Source organism: Hemiscyllium ocellatum, chromosome 12, assembly GCF_020745735.1.
Source record: "Hemiscyllium ocellatum isolate sHemOce1 chromosome 12, sHemOce1.pat.X.cur, whole genome shotgun sequence".
Taxonomy (NCBI): Eukaryota; Metazoa; Chordata; class Chondrichthyes; order Orectolobiformes; family Hemiscylliidae; genus Hemiscyllium; species Hemiscyllium ocellatum.
The window spans coordinates 9814966-9831314 of NC_083412.1; the positions used below are offsets into that span (position 1 = coordinate 9814966).

A 16349-nucleotide genomic window follows, 5' to 3' on the forward strand; every position below is an offset into this window, starting at 1 on the left:
AGTTCCATCTGCACGGAAGCTTGCGTCGGCCACACCAACGGGGCCAAACCTCTGGAGTGCGGCTTCCCACCACTTTGAAATTGAGGAGGGACCCTAGAAGATGAAGGAGTCAGGTCCGTGCCCGTTTCAAATAAACTGGTGTCATGACAGAAATCCTGAGTATTTCAAGTTTCACTCCTTTCAACATTACTCTCAGATTTTTTTGTGAAATACAGCCTACTATCAAGTGAAAAGTGGATGGGCAGTCCATTGTTTATGGGCACAGCATTACTTATTATATCAGATCGGTTATTTTATTTTTGAATCGAAATGTACACCAATCGGATTGTGTCGTGCACAGACAGAATCTGTTTGCTGACTTCATTCACCCTGACAGACTCTTGAGTATTTCTGCGGGTTGGTTGCAATTCCCACTTGTGGTCAGTAGTGGTCACTAACTTGCGGAACAATGAAGTTCCCAGATCAGAGAGATGAAGAAAACAGACAATAATTGTTGCCCTTGTGTTGGACGGTGCAGGTCAGAAATAGGAGGAGTGGAGACCAGCTGCTTTTATAATTCCATTAATGAGCAAATGACTCGGTAAAACTCTGAGAGATGATAAAAATGACCACACACTGAGTGAAAGTTTAATCCAAGATGAAGTTGAAAAAAATCACACATTGTTACCTGATGAAGGAGTAGCTATTGCTTCCAAATAAACCTGTTGGACCATAAGCTGGTGTTATGTGGTTTTTAACATTGTCCACTCCAGTCCAACACCGGCTCCTCCACGTCATCATCCAAGATAGTCATCATGGAATTGTTAAGGGAAGGTAGTGTCTGATGAACTTGACTGATTTTCTTTAAAGGATAAAGAATGAAGGATGTGTTTGTCATGTAGACCAACCTGATGGTAAGAAGAATGCTGCATGTGTTTTGAAATATTTCCGTTCCTCAAGGTTCAGAAACTGAACAGAAATCGCTGGAGAATCTGAGCAGTGTTGCACCTTCAGTGGGGAGAAAGCAGAGTTGACATTTTGGGTTTCGTACGTCTCCATCTGATGAAGTTTCGCAATTCTTTGATTTTCCCTCAGGCTTCAGTATTAGTCACCTGTTTGCCTGGTGTATCTATCACTGATGTGGAATTGATGTCGGATATCAAATTCGCAGATGATAAAACGTTAATCATTGGTTTTGGGGAAGCTGTCTGCAGACTGTGGAATGCAATTGCCAGTTTGTTTAAATGGACCATTGAATTATTAGTGAGGGACTGGGGGAGGTACTTATTGTGAAAAGCGTTGAGATGGATCTTTGATTTACTGTTGAGTGGATAGGGGGAATATGGATTTAAAAAGGAAATGAGGGACAATATTTTGACACATCGAGTGCTTGGTGTGTGCAATGAACTGTCAGAGAAAGTGGTGGACGCAGGTACAGTTACAACGTTGAAAAGACACTTGGATAAGTTCACGAACAGGAAGGGTTTAGAGAGATATGACCAAATGCTAGCAAATGGGAAATGTTCAATTGCATGCAGGTGGTTACAGTTGTGTTTGGGGACATGGCCAGCATAAACTGGCTGGACCTAAGGATCTGTTTCCATGCTGTATGACGCTCTGATTCTAAAACTTTGAAAATCAGCCTGGTTTCTCTCCCTCCCAGCTGCGACTCCACCCTCCCCCCTCTTCTACAATGTAACAGAGAAAACTACAAATCTATCAACAGAATCGAAGTGCGGATTAATACAGATTTCTCGAGAGATTTCTGCGTCGTGAACTGTTACCTGGAGTTTCCACTTCTCCAGAATTACAGCAGCATCTACTCAGTGTAACAGTTCCTTCTTTTTGCCTTTTCGTTTGACGAAAAGCCTTCAGAAATGTTAAAAGCCGAAAGTAGTACAGATGCGGTAAATCAGAAAGAAAAAGCAAAGTTGGTGGGAAAAGTGCATGAAGAGAAAGGCGAAAGTGGGTAGTGCAGCTGCTGGAGATGAGAGTGGTGGTGGAAAAGCAGAGCAGGTCAGACAGCATCCGAGGAGCAGGAGAATGGATGTTTGGGGCAAAAGCCTTTGTGAGAAGTTGACAAGTTTTGATTGTGTGACAGATCCCGGGTTGCGGTGAGATTTTGTTGATATTTTAGCTGTGGATTTATTTGAGATGATGATAAATGCTGGCTTGTGTGCATGAAAAGGTATAACGAGAAGTATGGAATGAGTAAAAGTCAGTCTTCTTTTACCTTTGAATTGCAATATTTCAGCGGACAATTTGCAAGAAGAATGAAATTTCGAATCAAGAACTATTGGTCGAATTGCACATTAGCTGATGTGTGGAGCAGTGGTTGCGCTTGCGGTGGTGGTATAGTGGTGAGCATAGCTGCCTTCCAAGCAGTTGACCCGGGTTCGATTCCCGGCCATCGCATGCTGCGGCTTTTAAACCGCTCAACAGCAAAAAGACCAGTTCCATCTGCACGGAAGCTTGCGTCGGCCACACCAACGGGGCCAAACCTCTGGAGTGCGGCTTCCCACCACTTTGAAATTGAGGAGGGACCCTAGAAGATGAAGGAGTCAGGTCCGTGCCCGTTTCAAATAAACTGGTGTCATGACAGAAATCCTGAGTATTTCAAGTTTCACTCCTTTCAACATTACTCTCAGATTTTTTTGTGAAATGCAGCCTACTATCAAGTGAAAAGTGGATGGGCAGTCCATTGTTTATGGGCACAGCATTACTTATTATATCAGATCGGTTATTTTATTTTTGAATCGAAATGTACACCAATCGGATTGTGTCGTGCACAGACAGAATCTGTTTGCTGACTTCATTCACCCTGACAGACTCTTGAGTATTTCTGCGGGTTGGTTGCAATTCCCACTTGTGGTCAGTAGTGGTCACTAACTTGCGGAACAATGAAGTTCCCAGATCAGAGAGATGAAGAAAACAGACAATAATTGTTGCCCTTGTGTTGGACGGTGCAGGTCAGAAATAGGAGGAGTGGAGACCAGCTGCTTTTATAATTCCATTAATGAGCAAATGACTCGGTAAAACTCTGAGAGATGATAAAAATGACCACACACTGAGTGAAAGTTTAATCCAAGATGAAGTTGAAAAAAATCACACATTGTTACCTGATGAAGGAGTAGCTATTGCTTCCAAATAAACCTGTTGGACCATAAGCTGGTGTTATGTGGTTTTTAACATTGTCCACTCCAGTCCAACACCGGCTCCTCCACGTCATCATCCAAGATAGTCATCATGGAATTGTTAAGGGAAGGTAGTGTCTGATGAACTTGACTGATTTTCTTTAAAGGATAAAGAATGAAGGATGTGTTTGTCATGTAGACCAACCTGATGGTAAGAAGAATGCTGCATGTGTTTTGAAATATTTCCGTTCCTCAAGGTTCAGAAACTGAACAGAAATCGCTGGAGAATCTGAGCAGTGTTGCACCTTCAGTGGGGAGAAAGCAGAGTTGACATTTTGGGTTTCGTACGTCTCCATCTGATGAAGTTTCGCAATTCTTTGATTTTCCCTCAGGCTTCAGTATTAGTCACCTGTTTGCCTGGTGTATCTATCACTGATGTGGAATTGATGTCGGATATCAAATTCGCAGATGATAAAACGTTAATCATTGGTTTTGGGGAAGCTGTCTGCAGACTGTGGAATGCAATTGCCAGTTTGTTTAAATGGACCATTGAATTATTAGTGAGGGACTGGGGGAGGTACTTATTGTGAAAAGCGTTGAGATGGATCTTTGATTTACTGTTGAGTGGATAGGGGGAATATGGATTTAAAAAGGAAATGAGGGACAATATTTTGACACATCGAGTGCTTGGTGTGTGCAATGAACTGTCAGAGAAAGTGGTGGACGCAGGTACAGTTACAACGTTGAAAAGACACTTGGATAAGTTCACGAACAGGAAGGGTTTAGAGAGATATGACCAAATGCTAGCAAATGGGAAATGTTCAATTGCATGCAGGTGGTTACAGTTGTGTTTGGGGACATGGCCAGCATAAACTGGCTGGACCTAAGGATCTGTTTCCATGCTGTATGACGCTCTGATTCTAAAACTTTGAAAATCAGCCTGGTTTCTCTCCCTCCCAGCTGCGACTCCACCCTCCCCCCTCTTCTACAATGTAACAGAGAAAACTACAAATCTATCAACACAATCGAAGTGCGGATTAATACAGATTTCTCGAGAGATTTCTGCGTCGTGAACTGTTACCTGGAGTTTCCACTTCTCCAGAATTACAACAGCATCTACTCAGTGTAACAGTTCCTTCTTTTTGCCTTTTCGTTTGACGAAAAGCCTTCAGAAATGTTAAAAGCCGAAAGTAGTACAGATGCGGTAAATCAGAAAGAAAAAGCAAAGTTGGTGAGAAAAGTGCATGAAGAGAAAGGCGAAAGTGGGTAGTGCAGCTGCTGGAGATGAGAGTGGTGGTGGAAAAGCAGAGCAGGTCAGACAGCATCCGAGGAGCAGGAGAATGGATGTTTGGGGCAAAAGCCTTTGTGAGAAGTTGACAAGTTTTGATTGTGTGACAGATCCCGGGTTGCGGTGAGATTTTGTTGATATTTTAGCTGTGGATTTATTTGAGATGATGATAAATGCTGGCTTGTGTGCATGAAAAGGTATAACGAGAAGTATGGAATGAGTAAAAGTCAGTCTTCTTTTACCTTTGAATTGCAATATTTCAGCGGACAATTTGCAAGAAGAATGAAATTTCGAATCAAGAACTATTGGTCGAATTGCACATTAGCTGATGTGTGGAGCAGTGGTTGCGCTTGCGGTGGTGGTATAGTGGTGAGCATAGCTGCCTTCCAAGCAGTTGACCCGGGTTCGATTCCCGGCCATCGCATGCTGCGGCTTTTAAACCGCTCAACAGCAAAAAGACCAGTTCCATCTGCACGGAAGCTTGCGTCGGCCACACCAACGGGGCCAAACCTCTGGAGTGCGGCTTCCCACCACTTTGAAATTGAGGAGGGACCCTAGAAGATGAAGGAGTCAGGTCCGTGCCCGTTTCAAATAAACTGGTGTCATGACAGAAATCCTGAGTATTTCAAGTTTCACTCCTTTCAACATTACTCTCAGATTTTTTTGTGAAATACAGCCTACTATCAAGTGAAAAGTGGATGGGCAGTCCATTGTTTATGGGCACAGCATTACTTATTATATCAGATCGGTTATTTTAATTTTGAATCGAAATGTACACCAATCGGATTGTGTCGTGCACAGACAGAATCTGTTTGCTGACTTCATTCACCCTGACAGACTCTTGAGTATTTCTGCGGGTTGGTTGCAATTCCCACTTGTGGTCAGTAGTGGTCACTAACTTGCGGAACAATGAAGTTCCCAGATCAGAGAGATGAAGAAAACAGACAATAATTGTTGCCCTTGTGTTGGACGGTGCAGGTCAGAAATAGGAGGAGTGGAGACCAGCTGCTTTTATAATTCCATTAATGAGCAAATGACTCGGTAAAACTCTGAGAGATGATAAAAATGACCACACACTGAGTGAAAGTTTAATCCAAGATGAAGTTGAAAAAAATCACACATTGTTACCTGATGAAGGAGTAGCTATTGCTTCCAAATAAACCTGTTGGACCATAAGCTGGTGTTATGTGGTTTTTAACATTGTCCACTCCAGTCCAACACCGGCTCCTCCACGTCATCATCCAAGATAGTCATCATGGAATTGTTAAGGGAAGGTAGTGTCTGATGAACTTGACTGATTTTCTTTAAAGGATAAAGAATGAAGGATGTGTTTGTCATGTAGACCAACCTGATGGTAAGAAGAATGCTGCATGTGTTTTGAAATATTTCCGTTCCTCAAGGTTCAGAAACTGAACAGAAATCGCTGGAGAATCTGAGCAGTGTTGCACCTTCAGTGGGGAGAAAGCAGAGTTGACATTTTGGGTTTCGTACGTCTCCATCTGATGAAGTTTCGCAATTCTTTGATTTTCCCTCAGGCTTCAGTATTAGTCACCTGTTTGCCTGGTGTATCTATCACTGATGTGGAATTGATGTCGGATATCAAATTCGCAGATGATAAAACGTTAATCATTGGTTTTGGGGAAGCTGTCTGCAGACTGTGGAATGCAATTGCCAGTTTGTTTAAATGGACCATTGAATTATTAGTGAGGGACTGGGGGAGGTACTTATTGTGAAAAGCGTTGAGATGGATCTTTGATTTACTGTTGAGTGGATAGGGGGAATATGGATTTAAAAAGGAAATGAGGGACAATATTTTGACACATCGAGTGCTTGGTGTGTGCAATGAACTGTCAGAGAAAGTGGTGGACGCAGGTACAGTTACAACGTTGAAAAGACACTTGGATAAGTTCACGAACAGGAAGGGTTCAGAGAGATATGACCAAATGCTAGCAAATGGGAAATGTTCAATTGCATGCAGGTGGTTACAGTTGTGTTTGGGGACATGGCCAGCATAAACTGGCTGGACCTAAGGATCTGTTTCCATGCTGTATGACGCTCTGATTCTAAAACTTTGAAAATCAGCCTGGTTTCTCTCCCTCCCAGCTGCGACTCCACCCTCCCCCCTCTTCTACAATGTAACAGAGAAAACTACAAATCTATCAACAGAATCGAAGTGCGGATTAATACAGATTTCTCGAGAGATTTCTGCGTCGTGAACTGTTACCTGGAGTTTCCACTTCTCCAGAATTACAGCAGCATCTACTCAGTGTAACAGTTCCTTCTTTTTGCCTTTTCGTTTGACGAAAAGCCTTCAGAAATGTTAAAAGCCGAAAGTAGTACAGATGCGGTAAATCAGAAAGAAAAAGCAAAGTTGGTGGGAAAAGTGCATGAAGAGAAAGGCGAAAGTGGGTAGTGCAGCTGCTGGAGATGAGAGTGGTGGTGGAAAAGCAGAGCAGGTCAGACAGCATCCGAGGAGCAGGAGAATGGATGTTTGGGGCAAAAGCCTTTGTGAGAAGTTGACAAGTTTTGATTGTGTGACAGATCCCGGGTTGCGGTGAGATTTTGTTGATATTTTAGCTGTGGATTTATTTGAGATGATGATAAATGCTGGCTTGTGTGCATGAAAAGGTATAACGAGAAGTATGGAATGAGTAAAAGTCAGTCTTCTTTTACCTTTGAATTGCAATATTTCAGCGGACAATTTGCAAGAAGAATGAAATTTCGAATCAAGAACTATTGGTCGAATTGCACATTAGCTGATGTGTGGAGCAGTGGCTGCGCTTGCGGTGGTGGTATAGTGGTGAGCATAGCTGCCTTCCAAGCAGTTGACCCGGGTTCGATTCCCGGCCATCGCATGCTGCGGCTTTTAAACCGCTCAACAGCAAAAAGACCAGTTCCATCTGCACGGAAGCTTGCGTCGGCCACACCAACGGGGCCAAACCTCTGGAGTGCGGCTTCCCACCACTTTGAAATTGAGGAGGGACCCTAGAAGATGAAGGAGTCAGGTCCGTGCCCGTTTCAAATAAACTGGTGTCATGACAGAAATCCTGAGTATTTCAAGTTTCACTCCTTTCAACATTACTCTCAGATTTTTTTGTGAAATACAGCCTACTATCAAGTGAAAAGTGGATGGGCAGTCCATTGTTTATGGGCACAGCATTACTTATTATATCAGATCGGTTATTTTAATTTTGAATCGAAATGTACACCAATCGGATTGTGTCGTGCACAGACAGAATCTGTTTGCTGACTTCATTCACCCTGACAGACTCTTGAGTATTTCTGCGGGTTGGTTGCAATTCCCACTTGTGGTCAGTAGTGGTCACTAACTTGCGGAACAATGAAGTTCCCAGATCAGAGAGATGAAGAAAACAGACAATAATTGTTGCCCTTGTGTTGGACGGTGCAGGTCAGAAATAGGAGGAGTGGAGACCAGCTGCTTTTATAATTCCATTAATGAGCAAATGACTCGGTAAAACTCTGAGAGATGATAAAAATGACCACACACTGAGTGAAAGTTTAATCCAAGATGAAGTTGAAAAAAATCACACATTGTTACCTGATGAAGGAGTAGCTATTGCTTCCAAATAAACCTGTTGGACCATAAGCTGGTGTTATGTGGTTTTTAACATTGTCCACTCCAGTCCAACACCGGCTCCTCCACGTCATCATCCAAGATAGTCATCATGGAATTGTTAAGGGAAGGTAGTGTCTGATGAACTTGACTGATTTTCTTCAAAGGATAAAGAATGAAGGATGTGTTTGTCATGTAGACCAACCTGATGGTAAGAAGAATGCTGCATGTGTTTTGAAATATGTCCGTTCCTCAAGGTTCAGAAACTGAACAGAAATCGCTGGAGAATCTGAGCAGTGTTGCACCTTCAGTGGGGAGAAAGCAGAGTTGACATTTTGGGTTTCGTACGTCTCCATCTGATGAAGTTTCGCAATTCTTTGATTTTCCCTCAGGCTTCAGTATTAGTCACCTGTTTGCCTGGTGTATCTATCACTGATGTGGAATTGATGTCGGATATCAAATTCGCAGATGATAAAACGTTAATCATTGGTTTTGGGGAAGCTGTCTGCAGACTGTGGAATGCAATTGCCAGTTTGTTTAAATGGACCATTGAATTATTAGTGAGGGACTGGGGGAGGTACTTATTGTGAAAAGCGTTGAGATGGATCTTTGATTTACTGTTGAGTGGACAGGGGGATTATGGATTTAAAAAGGAAATGAGGGACAATGTTTGGACACATCGAGTGCTTGGTGTGTGCAATGAACTGACAGAGAAAGTGGTGGACGCAGGTACAGTTACAACGTTGAAAAGGCACTTGGATAAGTTCACGAACAGGAAGGGTTTAGAGAGATATGACCAAATGCTAGCAAATGGGAAATGTTCAATTGCATGCAGGTGGTTACAGTTGTGTTTGGGGACATGGCCAGCATAAACTGGCTGGACCTAAGGATCTGTTTCCATGCTGTATGACGCTCTGATTCTAAAACTTTGAAAATCAGCCTGGTTTCTCTCCCTCCCAGCTGCGACTCCACCCTCCCCCCTCTTCTACAATGTAACAGAGAAAACTACAAATCTATCAACACAATCGAAGTGCGGATTAATACAGATTAAAACAGCAACGAAATTTAGAGTGAAGATCTATTATTCCAAGTAGTTGACTCGCGTTCGATTCCCGGCCATCGCACGCTGTGAATTTTAAACCTCTCAACAACCAAAAGAGCCGATATATTCAGTGGTAATTAAACACTTACATCTGCACATAACATTGAGTCAGCCAGACCTCTGGAGCCCAGACAGAGACAACTTTGAATTTGAGGATGCGCCCAGGAGGATGAAGGAGTCAAGCGATACCCAGTTCAAATAAATTGGAGTCAGGACAGAATTCTTTGATTTTCCATTTTATTTCAAAAGAAATGTTTCCGGATTTCACTCCTTTCAACATTACTCTCTTTTTTTGTGAAATACAGCCTAATATCAAGTGAAAAGTTGGTGGGCAGTTCACAAATATCTAAGATATTTATCAAATCAAATCGGTAATTTTATTTCTTCAGGTGCAGGTCCGAAATAGGAGGAGTGGAGACCAGCTGCTTTTATATTTCCATTAATGAGAAAATGACTCAGTAAAACTCTGAGAGATGATAGAAATGACCATACAGTGCGTGAAAGTTTAATCCAGGATAAAGTTAAAATTCACACAGCTTTATTTGGAAGCACTCGTTTTAGGAGTGTTCTGAAAGCGAGTTGGACTATAACCTGGTATTTTGTGATTTTGAACTTTGTCCACACCCAGATGGTCATCGTGGAATTGTTAAGTGAAGGTAGTGTCTGATGAACTTGACTGATTTTCTTTGAAGGATAAAGAATGGATGGAGTGTTTGCGATGTAGATCAACCTGATGATAAGAAGGACCATAAGACGCAGTATTTATAGCAAAAGGATTACAGTATCATGCAGCTGAAATGATATATTAAACACATTTAGGTTAAACCTTTCATCTTTTGGAATGGGTTTGCTAGTTTCCGCTTTTTAATATGTAAATCCCAGAACTTTTTTTGAAGTTATGTTCTCGAGATAACTTCAGGTTTTCTAACAAGAGGTGCCATCTCAGCTCAGACAATGTATTAAAGGTGTGAGGTTAAAGTCTGTCTGTGTTCCAATCTTGAGTCAGACTGGTTCTATTTCGAAAGTGAGACTTACAGAATCTTAAATGGATTGCTTGTAGGATATGCACTTTTTGAGCAAAATAAAAGAGAATTCTGCAAATACAAATAACAGGGTGCCCTGTTGGGTTGCAACTGCTAGGTACCCTTTGTGGGAGCCAAAAGACTACACCATGTTCTTCGCAGGCTGCAACACATTATCGATGAGGATGAGCACCTCATCAAGACCTTCCCTCTGCCATCACTGCTCGTTTTTAAACAACCACCAAACCTTATACAGAACATTGTTCACAGCAAACTGCCCAACCTTCAGGACAACATTGACCAGGACACAGTACAGCCCTGACATAGCAACTGCTGCAAGACGTGTCAGAGTGTCAACACAGATACCAGCATTCCACATGGGGACTCCACCCACCATACTGTTACCCCTCGAGCAATGCCCTTCAGACCCACCCTCACTCTATTTCCCAAGTTACGGCCTTCAGCCACATTCTACTCTGTTTGCCTAGCAACTGCCTTCAGGCCCATCCCGACTCTGATCCCATAGCAACATGTTCTGGTTGCTATGGGTACCACTTCCATTCAGAGAGACAGGGGCAGAAGATCATAGAGTCATAGAGATACACGGCATGGAAACAGACCCTCCGGTCCAATTCATCCATGCTGACCAGATGTCCTAACCTAATGTAGTCCCATTTACCTGCACTGGCTCATATCCCTCCAAACCCATCCTATTCCTGTACCCATCCAGATGCCTTTTAAATGCTGTAATTGTACTAGACTCCACCACTTCCTCTGGCTGCTCATTCCATACACACACCACCCTCTGTGTGAAAAAGTTGCCCCTTAGGTCCCTTTTATATCTTTCCCCCCTCACTCTAAACTTATGCCCTCGAGTTCTGGACTCCCCCACTTCAGAGAAAAGACTTTGTCTATTTATCCTGTCCATGCCCCTCATGATTTTATAAACCTCAATAAGGTCACCCCTCAGTCTCCGATGCTCCAAGGAAAACAGCCCCAGCCTGTTCAGCCTCTCCCTGTAGCTCAAATCCTCCAACCGTGGCAACATCCTTGTCAATCTTTTCTGAACCCTTTCCGATAGGAAGGAAACCAGAATTGCAAGCAATATTCCAACAGTGGCCTAACCATGGAAGACTATCATCTGCAATTCTCCTCCGATACACTCACCATCCTGACTTGGAAATATATTGCCGTTCCTTCTGTGTCTTTGGAACAAAATTCATGGAAATTCCTCCATAACAGGATTGTTGATCTACTTACAGCCAGTGGACTGCAGCGTTTAGAGAAGATGGGTCACTACACCCTTCTCAAGGATAAGTAGGGATAGTCAATAAACCTGGCCCATTCAGTTATGCTTATATGCCATTGGTTTGTCAAAGGCAGAAGAACTGGATTGTCAAACCTCGCATGACAATGGCTCCTTGCAGTCTGACCCCTGCCTGTTAAAGTCTAATATCATTCTAGCCTATGGTCTGTCTTCATCCCATACAAGGAATGGGACATTGTGTTTTCCATGGTGCAAAAACAAGGCTCTGATTTGCCAGTGGGTGTGGGGACAAAGCTGGGAATCCGTGAGCAGATCAAGTGGAATACAAAGCTCTGTTCTTACCACACAGGAGCTGGGCTGCCTAGAGAAACAGGGAAGAAGGAGGATATTGGAAATGGGCAGTGGATTGGAATTGGCGCTTTGTAAAGATGCAGTAATACTAAAGAGAACATTCCCATTGAGGCAGAGTCACAGTGGGAAAGAACATGGATGAGTGAACTCAGCGCTAATGGGTGGCTGGCGTTTGTTGGATGAGCTTTACACATGCACCTTTGTAACTGGAATGTGGCCAATTGAGAATCTGAAGAACATAAAACAGTGCAGTACAGTACAGGCCCTTCGGTCCTTGATGTTGTGCCGGCCTTTTATCCTACTCTGACATCAGTCTAACCAACATACCCTTCATTGTACTACCTTTCATGTGCCTATCCAAGAGTCTCTTAAATGTCCCTAATGTCTCTGACTCTCCCACCACTACTGGCAGTACATTCCATGCACCCACCACTCTCTGTGTAAAGCCTACCTCCAATATCTCCCCTAAACCTCCTTCCTTAAAATTATGACCTCTCATGTAAGACCCTTCCACAATGGGAAAAGTTCTCTGGCTATCCACTCTATACACCTTATACACCTCTATCAAGTCCCCTGTCATCCTTCTTCTCTCCAATGAGAACAGCCCCAGCTCCCTGAACCTCTCTTCATAAGACATGCCCTCCAGTCATCCTGGTAAATCTCCTCGGCACCGTCTCTAAAGCTTCCACATCCTTCCTATAAAGAACTGACCACACTGAACAAGTGTGGTCTAACCAGGGCTTTATAGACCTGCAGCATACCCTCATGGCTATTAAACTCAATCCTCCTGCTAATGAACCCAACATACCATATGCCTTCTTAACAACCCTATGAATACGGGTGGCAACTTTGAGGGATCTATGGACATGGACCCCAAGATCCTTCTGTTCCTCCACACTGCCAAGAATCCTGCCTTTAACCCTGTAATCGGCATTCAAATTCAACCTTCCCAAATGAACGACTTCACACTTTTCCAGGTTGGACTCCATTTGCCACTTCTCAGCCCAGCTCTTTATCCTGTCAATGTCCCATTGCAATCTACAACAGCCCTCCACACTATCCACAACTCCATCAGCCTTCATGTCATCAGCAAACTTACTAACTCACCCTTCCATTTCCTCATACAAGTCATTAATAAAAATCACAAAGAGCACTGGTCCCAGAACAGATCCCTGTGGAACACCACTGGTCACCAAGCTCCAGGCTGAATACTTTCCATCTATGACCACCCTCTGTCTTCTAAGGGCCAGCCAATTCTGAATCCAGACAGACAGATTTCCCTGTATCCCATGCCTCCTTACTTTCTATGTGATCTTACCACGGGGAACCTTATCAAACACCTTGACTAAAATCCATGTAAACCACATCCACTGCTCTACATTCATCAACACGTTTTGTCACATCCTTAAAGAATTCAATAAGATTTGTGAGACATGACCAACCCCTCACAAAGCCATGCTATCTCTAAACAAGCTATGCTTTCCCAAACAATCATAAATCCTGTCTTTCAGAATCCTCTTCAATACTTTTTCTGATAAAATTCTAACAGGGCTAGCTCGGGGCAATTGCATGGAGAATGTTCTCTACTGTCAGGGAGTCCAGACTGGTCACAGTCGAAGGATTAAGTGCAGGACTGAGATGAGGAGAAACATCTTCATCCATAGAGTGGAAAGGCTGTAGTATTGTCTGCCACAGTTCTGGCCAGAATACTGGGTGTTTTCAGGAAGGAGTTATATAGCGTTAGGGCTCAAGGGATCAAAAGGCATGGGGAGAAAGTGGGAACAGGGTACGGGTTGAGTGATCAGCTCTGACCATGATGAATGGTGGAGCAGGCTGGAAGGGCCAAGTGGCCTAATCCTGCACCCATTTTCTCTGTTTTGATGTTTCACAAAACAAATGTGCAGGACGGGAACAACCTGTTTCAAGCTCACACTGAAGTGGGATTGAAGTCAGTAGACAAGGAGCAGATATGGTATTCGGCTTTGAAGTGGACAGCTTTGGTCTTCCCAAACCTAAATGCTAAAGGCAGGCATGAATTGAGCTTTACAGGTTGATGAATGAACATTGGTACATGGCATTGGTGCTACCTGAATTCAGCAATTTGTTCATGCACTTCACAAAAATGTTTACACATCCAGTCTCTGAATACAGAGGGTCAAGAAAGGCAAAGGAACAGCATGGTACTGCAGGCAGGCACGGTGGCTCAGTGGTTAGCACTGCTGTCTCGTAGCACCACAGACCTGGGCTCAATTCCATCGTTGGGCAGCCATCTGTGTGGAGTTTGCACATTCTCCCCGTGTCTGGTGGGTTTCCTCTCACAGTCCAAAGGTGTGCAGGTTAGGTGAGTTGGCCAGGCTAAATTGCCCATAATGTTCAGGGATGTGAGGTTAGGTGCTTTAGTCAGGGGGAAACATAGAATAACAGGGGAATGGGTCTGAATGGATTACTGCTCGGATGATTGGTGTGGACTTGCTGGGCCGAAGGGTCTGTTTCCACATTGTAGGGATTTTCATTCTACGTGGGAGACTGGGGAGATAACAATTGACCCCACTCATCAATTCAAAGGTAGCTTTTTGTTAGAACTAATAGCTGGATGGAGAGACTTACCAGAAATTCCAACAAAACCAATGATGGGGATTATAAAAACATTCAATGATGTAAAGTATGGATTAGATTTAATATCATAAAGGCAGGAGATCAGAATGTATGGAAAGAATTTAGAGATACCCAGATAGACTCCTGAAATGCCTAAAGGTATACTATGGCACTGGTCAGACCACAGCTAGAATAGTGTGTACAGTTCTGGACCCTTTTTGCAAAAAAAAATATACTGGCATTGGAGGAAGTCCAGAGAAAGTGCACTTGGCTGATGCCACAAGGGATTGTCTTCAGAGTCGATTATTTTGGCCCTGTACTCATTGGCCTATATAAGAATGAGAGGCAATTTTATTGGAACGTGAAAGATTTTTAGGGAACTTGACAGGGTAGATGTGGAGAGGTTGTTTCCCCTTGTCGGAGAGTCTAGGACCAGAGGTCATCACATTAGAATAAGGGGTCGCCCATGTAAGAGGAAGATGAAGAGGAATTTCTTCTCTCGAAGGGTAGTGATTCTGTGGTGTTCTTCATCACAGAGGGCTTGGGTGCGGGTGGAGAAGTGGGGAGGGTGCTGGTTCATTAAAATAGGTTTGTAATTAACATGGAGAGTAAAGATTATGAGGAAAAGGCCAAGTCAGTAGAGATGAGGATGTAGAGATCAGCCACAATCTGCTGGAATGGCAGAGCAGATGGGCTGATTGGCCTCCTTCAACATCTACCTCTTACTGGCTGACTGACAAAATGTGAAAAATAAGATGACCTACCATGGCTCATAACTACAGAAGAGAAAATCAAGTTGGCAATGAGTATCATCAAGTATTGAAGACAAGTGAGCAGAGTATTTCTCAAAGGATTTGGTGTGTTGGTATATTCCACTTGCTTAGGTGAGTGCAGCCCAACAACACTCAAAAAGGCACAACAGAACTCAGGACAAAGAAGACCGCTTGATATTTACAAACATTTATTCCCTCCACCACTGATGCTCAGTATCAGCTATGTATCGCATTTACAAGATGTATTGCAGAGATTCACCAAAGATTTTTTGACAGTACCTTCCAAATGCATTTCCATCTAGCAGAACAAGGGCAGCAAGTACATGGGAACCAGCCCCCATCTCCACCACCTCCCCCTCTCCACCATCCCCCACTCCTCCTCCAAACCATCAGGAAGTTCCACACCAGCCACTCACCATCCTGACTTGGAAATATATCGCCATTCTTTCACTGTCACTGGGTCAAAATCCTGGAATTTCCTCCCTAAGGGCATTATGGGTCAACTTACAGCAGTTCAAGAAGGCAGCTCACCACCACCTTCCCAAGAGCAGCTAGGGACAAGCAATAAATCCTGGGCCCAGCTAGCGATGCCCATGTCCCATGAGTGTATTAATAAAAAAAACTCCCCTCCCAGACAGTGCATTCCAGATCTCTCCCCTCTCCACCATATCCCACCCTCTGAGTGAAGCAAGTTTTCCACAAATTCCCACAAAACAATCACTTTAAGATTGTGCTTCCATGTAACTGATGCTTCAAATAAGGAGATTGGATGCCATCCACATTGTCCATTCACCTCATAATCTTATACACCTCAATCAGGTCCTTCCTCAACCTTCTCTGCTCCAAAGAAAATAACCTGAGCTTAACCAGCCTCCATTCATAGCTGGTACGCTCCATCCTAGGCTACATCCTGGTGATTCTCCTCTGTACTCCCTCCACACCTCTCCTAATAAAAGCTAACACACTGTATGCCTTCTTAACAACCCTATCAACATGGGTGGCAACTTACAGGGATTTATGTACCTGGACATTGAGATCTCTCTGCTCATCTACACTACCAAGAATGTTACCATTAGCCCAGTACTCTTTTTTCCTGTTGCTCCTTCCAAAGTGAATCACCCCATATTTTTCTGCGCTAAACTCCATTTGCCACCTTTCAGCCCAGCTCTGCAGCTTATCTATATCCCTGTAAAACCCACAACATCCTTCGTCACTATTCACAACTCCACCAACCTTAGTGTCATCCGTAAATTTACTAACCCAT

The 16349-nt window shown here is 43.5% G+C and overlaps 3 non-coding genes across 3 annotated transcripts; all 3 read left to right on the top strand.

Annotated features, from left to right (window-relative positions):
• The first annotated feature begins 2322 nt into the window (after positions 1–2322).
• Positions 2323–2394, top strand: trnag-ucc (transfer RNA glycine (anticodon UCC)). Its single transcript has one exon. It is a non-coding gene; the product is annotated as a tRNA-Gly (tRNA).
• Positions 2395–4753: 2359 nt separating this feature from the next.
• On the top strand, positions 4754–4825 carry trnag-ucc (transfer RNA glycine (anticodon UCC)). Its single transcript has one exon. It is a non-coding gene; the product is annotated as a tRNA-Gly (tRNA).
• A 2359-nt stretch (positions 4826–7184) lies between these two features.
• On the top strand, positions 7185–7256 carry trnag-ucc (transfer RNA glycine (anticodon UCC)). The gene has a single exon. It is a non-coding gene; the product is annotated as a tRNA-Gly (tRNA).
• Positions 7257–16349: the final 9093 nt, after the last annotated feature.